Genomic DNA, 13,647 nt, shown 5'->3' with positions numbered 1-13,647 from the left:
ACTTATAGGAACCCAAGGAGGACAACTTACACTACCTTAGGCATACTGCACCTTATGTGGATACTGTGATACTGTGAATAATGAATAATGTATATTTCAGTTAGTTAGATAGTAAATTATAACACTACCTTATGCATACTGCACCTTATGTGACACTGTGAAAATATATTCCAGTTAGTTAGATAGTAAATTATATTGACCTATTTGTTTACACTGCTTGTGTTGTTTTCACTACCTGTACCCCCCCCCCCCCCCTTCCCCCATGCTGCTATGATGCCTGAATTTCCCCAAGGGGATCAATAAAGGAATATCTTATCTTATCTTAAAAGGAAAGATGAAATTCCCTACCTGGGTTCCATCCTATAGAGGCAAATCATTCCTGTGACAAAATGGGATCCAATGTAATAAAACTAAGTCAACCAACGAACTAGATTCTTGTACCGGATCTCCTCTCTGGTAAACAAGAATACCTTGAAGACTCTAACAGGAGCACTCATTCAAGGTTACTACGACTATGCTTGCACCTCATGGTACCAAAGCACCTCAAAGGCACTAAAAACAAGATTACAAACATCACAAAACAAACTGGTCAGACTACTGCTTGACCTTACTCCTAAAACCCACCTCACCCCTGCCCACTTTGACAACCTAGGATGGCTTAGAGTAGACGACAGAGTACAGCAACTTGCCTGGTCTACAAGATACACTACACCACTAAGATACCCATGTGCATGTCGAAATACTTCCCAAAGGTCAGTGAATACCACGACCACAACACCAGAGGGAGTTCCACAAATCATGTTCAACCCAGATAAAATAATTTAAAAAGTAAAAAATGTTTAATAAATAAAAATAGTCATAACTTAGAAATGAGATTGCATAGGTCTATGAATCGATATCGCGATTCTGTTTTGATTAATTGCCCAGCCCTACAGTGTGTACAGTAAGTTAGCTTGGTGATTATCATTGTGATGTAGGCTAAGCTGGCTAGCTACTGTTAGCATACAAGCTTTTACAAACACTAGCCTACTTACTTTTTCATCCACAAAGTTTTTTCTGATCCAGATGCATAAGTCCACTTCTTCATGTTGCTCAGTTGCTGGTTTATACTTCGGTCCTAATGTTGCCGCAAAGTTTAATTTAGCCTGACTTTACTTGTTATAGCTGTACAGCTTACTTCTACTAAACAACAACTAAACTACTTCCTTGCTCTTTCAAACAGTCAAAATGGGTCCATCTGCAGGGTCGGAGGTTAGGTTTAGCTCTGGCCAATCTCAAGTTTCTCAAGTTTCTTTATTAGTTGTCATACAGAAGTACAGAATACTTTTATACAAAATGCTTATTTCTGTTACATTTTGTATAAAAGTATTCTGTACTTCTGTATGACAACTAATAAAGAAACTTGAGAAACTTGAGATTGGCCAGAGCTAAACCTAACCTGCAGATGGACCCGTTTTGACTTTGCAATGCAGCAATCTCTGATTGGATTTGCAGGGCTGCCAATCATATTCAACCTCCATGTATTGGATGGCAAGGGCTGTCAATCATTCAATCCTCCATTCAATGGCAAGAGTTTAACTGCACAGACCGTGCTTAGACGAAGTTAATAGCCTATTTCGATTGGCTGTTATTTATTATTTATATAACATTGGGTCACACCTGTGAAGTTTTCTTCACGAATAATTACTGCAGTCATTACTGCAGTGCAGGCCTGCTCAGAGCTGTCAATTTTGGCAATTTTTTTAAAAGAAAAAATTCACTGGCATTTTTTTTACAGAGGAACACTTTTCTAATAAAAAAATATAAAATAATAATAATTAAAAAAATATTTTTTTTATATATATATAAATAAAATAAATGTATATATATATATATGTAAATGAATAATAATTATGAATTATGAGTGAATTTGTGTTTCACGTGTTGTCATAGAGAAACCTCCACTGGTATGTATGTATGTATGTATGTATGTATGTATGTATGTATGTATGTATGTATGTATGTATGTATGTATGTATGTATGTATGTATGTATGTATGTATGTATGTATGTATGTATGTATGTATGTATGTATGTATGTATGTGTGTGTGTGTGTGTGTGTGTGTGTGTGTGTGTGTATGTATGTATGTATGTATGTATGTATGTATGTATGTATGTATGTATGTATGTATGTATGTATGTATGTATGTATGTATGTTTGTATGTATGTATGTATGTATGTATGTATGTATGTATGTATGTATGTATGTATGTATGTATGTATGTATGTATGTATGTATGTATGTATGTATGTATGTATGTATGTGTGTGAATGAGATCCCGGGGAGGGGGGTGGATAACTGGGGGAGGGAGGAACAGGGGGCATAACTGCAGATTATTGAAATGTCCAAGTATTAATAGGAAGGATACTACAGGAGGGGGCAGGGATAAAATGTATAATGATTTCATTACTGTTTTTCTTTCCCAGAAACATCTATGCCAAAGAATCTTTCTATCTACCTATGTATGCATATTGCAGATGTGCTTGTTGGTAACCTCCGGGGGCGGGATGGGGAGGGAACGTGGGAGGGGAGGGGGGAACGAAGGGGGGGGGGGGGGGGGAATGTATAACATGTACAACTGTAATGTTTAACTCACTGTTTTCCTGGAATAAAGAAAGTTTACAAAAAAAACATGAAAAGACAAGTCTGGTAATTGTTTTGTGTGTATTCATAAATGTCCACAAATAATAAACTATTATACATTTGTTAATGATTAATAGTCTTCACTTTAGATTAGGGCACACAATAGCATCTGCAAATGATGTATAGATGTTTTATGAATGTCTTAACAAATAATGTGTTAAACATGAGAAGACAAGTCTGGTAATTGCTTTGTGTGTATTCATAAATGTCCACAAATAATAAACTATTAGACAATTGTTAATGATGAATAGTCTTCACTTTAGATTAGGGCACAGAATAACATCTGCAAATGATTTATAGATCTTTTAAGAATGTTTTACAAATCATTTGTTGAACATGAACAAATAAATGGAGGTATAGTAGTTTTTATCATATCCATTTTTCAAAGCATCTACAAATGTGTTATGTACTACACATTAAACAACATTATTTAATGATGAACAAATCAAGTACAAACAATGTTGATAATGAGTTATAAATAATGTATAACTAATTTGTAAATGTTATACAAATATAGTTATAAATGATTAATAATTTACGAATGTATATAAATGGTTTGTTCATGATTAGTTCATTATCTAAAAAATACCATATAAAGGTCTTATAACTGAGTGTTATTATAAAGTGTTACCAAAAAGACATATAAAATCATAACAATAAGACAACAAGACACAAGTAAGGATAACAAATCAACTTGATTGACAATGTTTGGAGATTTAAATTCTGCAACAGAGGGGATAATTTCAAGCTTTAAGGAATAGCCAGTCATAGAGCGGGTGCCTTATACAGTAGATCTGTTACTAAACTATTGCCTTCTTGTTTTTGAAGAACATGTATTTCCTGATTTGATGACATAGTGAATTTGATTAATAAAGAACTCTAAATTCTACCTTGAGGTCATGTTCTGCACTTCACCCAGCATCCACTGTTGATGTGCGTATAATAACCCCCCCCCCCCCCCCCCACAGTAGCTATTGTGACATTAAATGGACTGCATTTATAATGGAAAATGGACTGCATTTATATAGTGCTTTTATCCAAAGCGCTTTACAACTTATCCCTTACATTCATCAATTAACTCACACATAGCTACACACCAGCGGCGAGCGGTCATAATAAGCTATAAATGCGGTGCATACCGGCATTTGAAAATGACGAGATAATTTACATATTACAATTTATTTATAAGTAACATGAGCATTATTTACATTTAAACATGTAATTTAAATGTTTGTTTCTCAATGTCTTAGATAATTTTATTTTCAAACGGCAACGGCGGTCTGGTTTTCCGACTAGCATTAACGTTACCGCAACCTGCCACATCCATCTATCCTGCTAACGGCAAAGCTGCCAAGCGTTCAGCTTACTTCGTGCATGTGCTCTGTGATTCCCAGTTGTATTCGTGGTATGAAAGTATCTTCTGAGCGTGAGAGTTGGTGGGCAGAAAAGCTGGCTGTGAACTAGCTTATCCGGAAACACGCATGCGCAACACTGCCATCTAGTAGCTAGTTATTGTAAGTGGGCACATCTCGTCTTGCTCCCGCCGGCGCCTCACACGTTTCACTTTGTTAATATGAGCGACAATTCGCATATTTCCATATAATCGTTACGTTCTGTGCCGTTTTCTCTGAGGACTTTTGAAGAGAAAAGGATTATTATTGCAAGAGGATGTCCAACTCCCGAACTTGTTGTCGGACAGCGGCGTTTGACTGGCCTGGCAATGCCCAGAGGTAGCATGCCCAGGTAGCATGCCCAGCTTCAAAGGGCACCACTCACCACTGCTATACAGACATACATCAACAGCAGAGACAACCATGCAAGTCGCCAACCTGCTTGTCACAAGCAGTTAGTGGTTCAGTGTCTTGCTCAGTAAAAAAGTAAAGTTAATTTAGTATAGCATATTTCACAGAGCAGTCACAGTGCTTCACAAAGAATATATTTAAATAAGACCATAAAATAGTAGAAAACAAAGTTTGAAAAAAATGAAAAGCATGTTAAGAGAAACAGTTGATTTTCACGTCAATCAAATTTAATGTCACAACCTCAGCTAACAGTAATCAGACACCAAAGATGTATGCGGCAGTTTGGCAATTAAACTTGAACACATTCTTCACAGATATAGATATGTGTGGTTGATCCTCTCTTTCATATAATATTTCATTGTTACGCACACAGTACAGTATGGTATGCCTAAATATAACTATAGGCATAACAAGGTCACAGAGCAGGGACGTGCACAGACATTGTGGGGGGCAGTTGCTCAACCTAAACCTTTGGATGTGTTTTACTGTACTGTCTGGCACTTTACCTCTTAGGCCATGGTTACACTGGGGAAAAACAGCAACGTTGTATTTTCGAATGATTACGTTTGCATGTCCAAGTTAAAAGGAAACGCCGTTTTGGCAGGAAAACGCGTTTTCCTAGCGGCAACGCTGAAAGGGTGTTTTCGTTTTGGAAACTCGTCGACAACAGTGCCATGTAATTTGCGCGAGCCGGATACGAAGCCGTTCTTGCCCAACGCACATGCGCAGTAGTAAACACTGACGCCAAATTCTCCCCTGGCTGGACCTATACAGGATATCAGCTGCGTCCTCCTCAGATTGCCTGTATCTGCGGCTAAACTAAGATCATGTGTTGTCAAGTTATTGTTATAAGGAACCCAGTCCAAAGTACAACAGTCTTCATCCCCTTAACAATTGTTTTTATTGAGCCGTATTGTATTGTACCCATTCTGCAATCTGTTAAATAACGTTATATTTCGTATAGCTATTGCGTCCCGCTCAAGCCTATTGAGATACCCCTTATCTCCTTGTACCTAATGTACACCACCACGAACAATTTATGCACCCACACCTGACCGGGTCCCGCCTCTATGGAGGCGTAGCCTATAAGACATGGTACTGGTCACCAAACACCCTTCCTCTATTTTCGTTCCATCATACTGGATGCAATGCACCTTATGTAGTGTAGTATGAAAAAGATTGGAGGAATTGCGTAATGTTGAAAGCTTACCGGAGGTTTGCGTGCCCCTGGCATCTTCGAGGCATGTTTCAGCGACACAACGGGCCTATGTTGATGTTCCTCATCTGTCGGCAGCCAGATCAAGGTGCAGCGTACAACGTTGGCTATCGAGCCGGGTTGTACAACGGTGAGCCCTGTGTCATTAGGCACGGGTATTAGTGTTAGTAATGCTGGGTTGTTGTTACACAACCATGTTGTGTGTTGGCGCCAGGGGGGGATGGTTTGGTGAATGTTCACTGCGGTGAACGGGTTCCAAATGGTCCTGCAAGCGTGCTGTTAAACAACTAATGCTAGCTACATGCTAATACTAATGCTACATGCTGAACTCTACTACTACGCTGTTCTAATGTCTCCGCCGTGAGATGTTGTCACTTCTCCCTCCTCTTGCCCGGTTCATCAATGAAGGTCAGTCCGTAGCTGATGTGGGGGTTTTGCTGAGTCCTATTTACCTTTTTACGGGTAAATGGGTTGGAAACAGGGTAGGCCGTGGCTAGGTTGCCTAGCCAGGTACGTTACCTTTGTGTTCCGGCGAGGTCTGTTAAACGGTGTCCCCATCTGGGAGCCGATGCGTGAGCTCGGCGGTGTAGCAGTAGAGCTATACTACTGCAGGATGGGACTTAACGGCGGGTTAGGGCTCAGCTGGCTAGTTCCTATCCACATAGGCGTCGGGTAGTGGGGCTATGGGTCCAGCCGACATTGTAAACATGTTGCGTGTTGTGCGCAGGCGGTTGTTGATCTGGGTTCCACATCGCCTCACGCTAGGCTGTAGTAGTGTAGTGGGGACTGTTTTGTTCTGTCACTCTGCTATGAGAAGGTCTGTCTATGCTACAGCTTTCTCTCCTTTCAACCATTCATGCTGAAGGTCAATCGGTGTCTATTGGGGGAGTATGCGGGGGGGGGGGGGCTTTGTTTACCTTTTTTGGTAAATGGGCTAAGCTAGGGCTGGTGTGCTGTTGTGAATATTTTGAATGAAGGCGGGACTAGTTCGTTCTGGTCCGCCTCCCCTTAACGTTGTGTATATGGGTTTGCTCATTCTACAGTTTTGTGGTTTAGTTCTTTTATTCATTTAACCCTTTCATGTTGCACACCACAGTGGAGGTTGCTGTTTGCAACCACCAATGGTGCTCCGTGTTAACATCAGTCCTTTGCTTTTGACATATTGAAACAGTGCCCCGCCCGGCCGACGCCATGGGTGGGTCGGCCTGGCGAGTGGCTGGTGGGCTGCTAAAGCCTGTACCGCCACAGTATGGAATTGGCAGCGATTAGAACTGGGTTCGAATTGCTGTTTTTTCTATAAAAAAAAAAATTGTGTCTGGTGGCGGGGCCTTGAGGGCCAGCCGACGTCGACACATCGCGCGAGGTTGTTGACGTTATTAGCTTTGACCCAGCTGCAAGCTATAACCGCTCAGGGTTCCCCTCTCAGCAGGGGATTTTGGTCTTCTGCTGGAGTGCGGGCGGTATTGTCCTAGGCCCCACACCGCCTCACACCGCGCAGCCAGAAGAAGAGAGAGCACGGCCTCGTCAGCGGCGATGACGAGGCCCTCGACAGGCGGCCATGTTTTCCCCCTGCCGGAGGTATCCTGGGCGTTGAATCGACAGGTGTCCACAAGGCCGACAGCCTTGGCGGCCGAGGGATCGGCCATGTTGGATGGGTTCGGCTTGAACAACATGCCGTCACTGTCCTGCCGCGAGCAGCCCGCTCTCCGATCACTCCCTCCCCCAACACCAGCGGAAAAAGTGGGCTCTGATTGTTTCCTTTGGCTGCGGGCCGCGTGCATTCGTTGAAGCGCGGGCGGCCCCACTTTTCGCTTCTCATGGGGACAGGGGCTGACACCCAGTTGATGGCTGAGCCTGGGTCTGTCCGTGAGAATGTTGTGCTGTCAAGCGGCTCCCACACCATAAGCTGTGTTGGTTGAGCCTGGTGTTACGTCTGTCAACTATAAGTGTTGTCAGCAGGGGGGCTCGAAACCTTTTGAGGCACACAGTGCGGGCTTCCCCGGCCTCGCCTTCGCCAGGCCAGGTATCATGTTGGTGCCTCCCACTCCTGAAAGATTGGCAGTGGTCTCGCAGGCACGCGTGATTTGGGTGGTAGTAATATCACTGCAGGGCTACGGTGTGTAGGAACCCATGGGGTCCTTACACCTTGCATGTCCGGCTGCAGAACAACTCCTCAGCATGTTCTGGAGGGGTGTTCAGTGGGGGGGCTTTTTTCACCTAGAAAGCCCCCCGTATCAAACCGGCCCTTTCTGTCGGGGTCCCCCCTTGGGTGCGATTGCCTCATGGGGGGTGTCAGGGTCAGATGTCCCGACACGGAACGCTCTGCTCGCACGGTTCCAGGGTTGGCTACGCACAGCGGGGGGACCGGGCCAACTATCTACAGTTCCTGGTGGACCTGCGCCACATGGCGGCGGGTGCGTTGGGAGTGTCATCACATATGACTACGGCAGTACCATATGTCGAGGTGGATGGAGAGAACGCTGAGGCGGGGACTTGTGTTTACACAACCCCACCCGTTTTCGGGTTTGGTACAGACCCTATTGTCAGGGTCTCCAGCAGTGACAGCTCTGGTCAACGAGATCCAATCTCTGTGGACGAAGCAAGCCATCGTCGTGGCGTTCTCCTCCCGGTGTTCTCTGGGGCCTGAGAAATCGGGAGGGGGGGGTGTCAGACCCAGGCTGGACCTGTCCGATGGGAAGGTTCAGCATTTTTTGGATCGTCTCCTGCCTGTTGAACACTGTCAGGTGGGGGTCTGGTTCTCCTCCATAGACCTGTAGGATGCGTATGCGCATCTCCGATCTTCCATCCTAGGGCTTACCTACGCTTCCTTTGCAGGGTTAGCGTATGAGTACCAGAGGCTGCCGTTTGGTTTTCTCTGGCTCCCCGCATCTTCACCAAGTGCGTGGAGGCCGCACTGGGGCCTCTGCGTCGTCAGGGGTTACGGAGTGTATTCTGCCCTGACGACGTTCTGGTCCTTCGCGGTCAAGGTGGATCGTCAGGTCTCGTACCAGGCAGGTCCCTACCAGCCTGGGGTTGCTGTAGACTGGAAGTAGAGTAAAAAATCGTAAAAAATAATCGCCGAATTTTATTTCAACCAAAAATGCTTAACCTCTTCCACCCGTGCGGTCCATCGGTGGACCGCAAATGACATCACGTCATAGATCAATCTCTCCAGACAGTTTGACATAAGTATTGTTTTATTTTTCAAACGTATTCAAGTATAAACATCATAACCATGTCACAACAGCATTTATAATGTATATTATCATCAATATGTTAGTTTACCAATAGGTTAAAGTGTTATTAGATAGATTTCATTTTCCTTTTGATGTTATTTAGGTCGTGAAAGTCGCCATTTTGGACAGTGAGAGCTTTCGATGAGTGTTGGAATTTTTCCGAACAACACTTCCCAAATCAAAATCAAATCAAATGTATTTGTAAGGCCCGACAACACACGTTAATGTCCCCATGGGCCGTACACGTCTTCTTTAAACAAGTCAAGAAGAAACATCACAATAAGTCAAGAACAAAACAAGAACACCATAAGGTCCAAATTTCTTTAAATAAATGGAAAATAAATAAATGCAACATAAATAAATGCAACACTCCCAGACGTACCATACGCGAAGGTAAGGAAAAACTCACTAAAACCTAGCAATAGGAAAAAATGCACCACAGGCAATGTGGAGGAGAGAAACCTTAGAAGGGCCATTCAAGGGGGGATCTCCCTTCTTAGATGTCGGTGATAGTAGTGTTGCAGTAAAAACAGGCAAACAGTTGGTAAGCATGCACTCATGTGTGTAATGAAACACAGATGAGTGCATGCGATAGCAACTGAACATTTTGAAAAATTTAAGAAAGAGCTGATAGCGATAGCAACTGAACATTTTGAAAGATTAAAGATAGAGCTGATAGCGTATCTATTTGAGGCACAGGGGCGGCGCAAAGAGGGTCGCGTCCTCCCGGTGTTAATCAGGGGACGTTCAACACTCCGGTCATCACTCCGAGACAGCCGGAGACAGGGAGACAGGGGGCGGCGCAGAGAGGGTCGCATCCTCCCGGTCATCATCACAGGACGTCCAACACTCCGGTCATCACTACAAGACAGCCGGAGACAGGGGGGCACGCAGAGAGGGTCGCATCCTCCCGGTCTTCATCACGGGACGTCCAACACTCCTGTCATCACTCCGGGACAGCCACTCACAGGGAGACAGGGAGACGGGACAGACGTTAGACAGCTTGCGTGATTGTGATGGGTGGACATAGCAATAGATACAAGTGGTAAGCATATATGTGAATAGAATAGATATATGAAGTAAGCATATTATGTGAATAGAATAGAAGTACTTAACCCAGCAATGAAACCACGTTGACAGACCACGGACAGAAGACGGTAAGAAGCTGATACATGGCCTCGGTGGTGCATGTAGACCAGTCACTGCAATCTTGGCCAAGACCCAGATACATCCACCACCTTCGTCAGCACTACGAGAGCTGGGGGGGGGGGGGGGGGGTTGGGTTGGGTTGGGGGGGGGGGGTTAGAGAGTTCCCATGTTTGTAGTGGGCGGAGATGGAGCAATAAATACATGTAGTGAGCATATGCATACATGGTGACAGTAGAATCATAGTATATAAGAAAATTGTGAAATAGAGTAATAGATAGAACTACTGCAAGTGTATGGATACAGGATGACCCAAGGGCCTCTATGGGGTTTCAAGCTCATTACTTCTGTATGCATTTTTTTAATATCTCTTATTATTCGGGATAATAAACCACACAACTTAACGTTATTGACATATATTGAAGCGCAGTTAGTTTATCTTCCCTATGTTTAGCATGTAGCAACAATTAGATTTGAAATTAGTTTCAAAATGGTGCCACCGGTTACGATGCAGGTATGCAATTCGAGTTCCAATAGTAGAGGAAGGAAATGAGACACAGATGTGGTTTGCTCTTTCCTCAGTAGGGTGTCTTTTAATAGCAAGAACACTGAGCAATGCAAGGAAAGCATAAGAAAGACGCCGGGTGTCAACTGAGAGTAAAGACCAAAGGTAAATACAAAGATAATTGTTAACAGCAACAAGAAGGTAGCACAGGTCCTTTCTCCGTCTGCACGCAGGACAGTCTGAATTGGTTAGAATTGGTCAGAATTTATTGAAAGGATAGTCCCTTGAGATGCAGCATCTCATTTTAGAGGGGGTCCTATACGAGAAGAAGACTCGACAAGGACAGAAGGAAACAGTACGTAAATATACAGCCACATTCCTGACATTCCAATGCATCAATTAGTGACAGCCAGTGACAGCAACCAGTGGTGACAGTTCAATCAGTGTAATGACAGCGAACCAGAAGTGACCAACAATGAGTGCAAATACCAACCACCAGGTGAAGAACTCCAGAAAGAAGGCCTAGAAACCCAGAACGTTACAGCCACCCTGATACAAATTTTAAAGCTACTGTACATACAGTAGATTTCATTATCTGTTCTTATGCACGCCTGGTGATACTAAATCCAAATTGAACTTGAAAGATAATATATGTATATATATAAATGTGCGAATTGGCTATAATAAGGTAATTTATAAGCCTGCTATTCTATATTCTATAATAATATTTCAAATTGCATTGGTCCGGATGGGATAATTCAGTACTGTATCTACAAAACCTTCTGTTTAATCATCTTCCCTTTATTCAGTTCCTTAGATTTTTTGTACACATGATCTCAAGAAGGTACTGCACGAGATCATTGGCAGTTTTTCATGTCTGGTCATTTTTAGCATGGTGTTATTCACTGTCAAATATGCAAAGACAAATAATAATTCATATTCTCCTTTGTTTCATCACAATTTAAGCAAGCCTAGTAATAGACACAATATTTCTGACACTGGGAATACATTCACTGAGGTCCATAGATGTCCCTAGATACAATATGCAAATGGCCTTGTAGAAGTGGAGCAATATTCCATTTACTTAGGTATGTATTTTAGGCAGATTTTCAGAAAATAGGGCTCCAGGCTTAAGAGGTTAGTGATAGAAGGGAACTCATTTTGTGCAAACATGGAAAGCTTTTCAATGTTCATGAGGCAGAATTGTTACAATAGCCGATAATCCATTTTCCCAATGATAAATCCCTATACGGGTGGCCCTCGCAGGCGGTCCAATGTGACGTCAGACTACACCTCCCTATAGAGAAGTTGACTCAACAAAAAACACACTTACATGATATTTTTCATTAATCAAGATGAATAGGTCACCTAACAACAGGCACACTTACAGGCCTGAACACAGACACTACACAACAATGCACTGGTCTCATCATGTATCACGGTGGATGCAGGCTGCTGATGCACTTTCTCTGGCTGCATGGCTGCCTCTCCACAGAAGGCATAATTATTTCAGTAAAAGTAATTCCGTTTCATCCTTCTTCCTGGTGGACACTGACTCCATTATGGAGTTGGTGTCAGGCTCTAAGCTCACCACCCTGTCCTCTCATGGTAGACATCATCAACTCCTCCCTGTCCATTGGCTTGAATGTGGCAGCAGTCACCCCAATTCTCAAGAAACCCGGTCTGTACCCTGACAACCTCAACAACTTCCGCCCCATTTCCAACCTCCCCTTCCTCAGTAAGGTCCTCGAGCATGCAGTAGTCGCCCAGCTCCAGAGTCACATGGCACACCATGACCTGTTCAAACCACTCCAGTCTGGGTTCAGGGCTAAACATACCACAGAGACCGCTCTGATCAAGGTAACTAATGACCTCCTCATGGCTGCTGCTGCTGGCAACATCAACATCCTCATCCTCCTGGACCTTTCAGCTGCTTTTGACACCATCTCACACCAAATCCTCCTAGACCGTCTGGAAAGTGTCTTGTCCTGGTTCACATCCTACCTGACCAACAGGTGGCAGTATCTTTCCCTTGGGGGGTCCAGCTCAGCTCCAGCACCTGTTAAACAGGGTGTTCCCCAGGGTTCAGTGCTAGGTCCGCTCCTTTTTACTATCTACCTCCTCCCACTCAGTGAGATTATAAGGAAACATGGCCTCCACTTCCACTCTTAGGCCTTGTCCAGACTAAAACGATTTTGATCTTTTTAGTTTTCGTTTAGTTTCCATTTAAAAAAAGGTTTCTGTAAAAACAAAAACGTCTCAAGATAATAAGTGCGTGCCACAAATTGACAAAATAAATGTCTTTCCTGTTTTAGACATCACTCTTTTATTTTGAAAACCCCCGACCGGAAGTGTTGTCGTTGTTTTTGATAACTTGTGCCGTCCCGTTCTGTGCTTTTGAGCTGACCTAGTTTCCAGAGACACACACCGCGGCGCAACGTACATTCGGGAGTGGAGAGAGAGAGAGAGAGGCCGCGGCTCAAACTACCTGTGTTGTATTAAAGTAATTGATTGATGTTTAACTTGTAACTGTGTCCAGTCCTTTCGACTAGCAAACGTTGTCTGTATTTAACGTTACCTCAGGATACCACTGTCTATTGTATTTAGTTGGTTAGCTATTTAGCTAATGTTGATAGCATAGCATCAAGTTCAACGGTAGCTCACTGGCTACAGCTCAACATTAGCCATGGGAATACTATTTACTAAATTATGGAGGCTTTTTAATCGTCAAGGTAAGAGAGGATTTGTCATGATCAATTGAAGGCATATGCTATGGAACAATATGTGCTTGGCTACTGGGTTTTCAAAAAAAGGCCAGCTATGTGACGCTAATCTCTAGCTAGTATCGTGTATTGCATCACAGTAGCTTCCCGATCAAGTTCAATAGCTTCTGTAACACGAACGCAACCACTCTGATGCCATTGTTGTTTAATAATAACTCCCGGTGTTTAACAAACACTTCTAGCCAGGACATATCTGGACATATAAGACATGTATCATGTTTTATTTATTTTTTGGCTGGGTTTGCATGTGGATTAAGGGAGATGTCAATATGTT

The sequence above is a fragment of the Notolepis coatsorum genome, assembly GCF_963971535.1.
Source record: "Notolepis coatsorum genome assembly, chromosome: 16".
Classification (NCBI taxonomy): Eukaryota; Metazoa; Chordata; class Actinopteri; order Aulopiformes; family Paralepididae; genus Notolepis; species Notolepis coatsorum.
Note: the sequence above shows the minus strand (reverse complement) of the source record.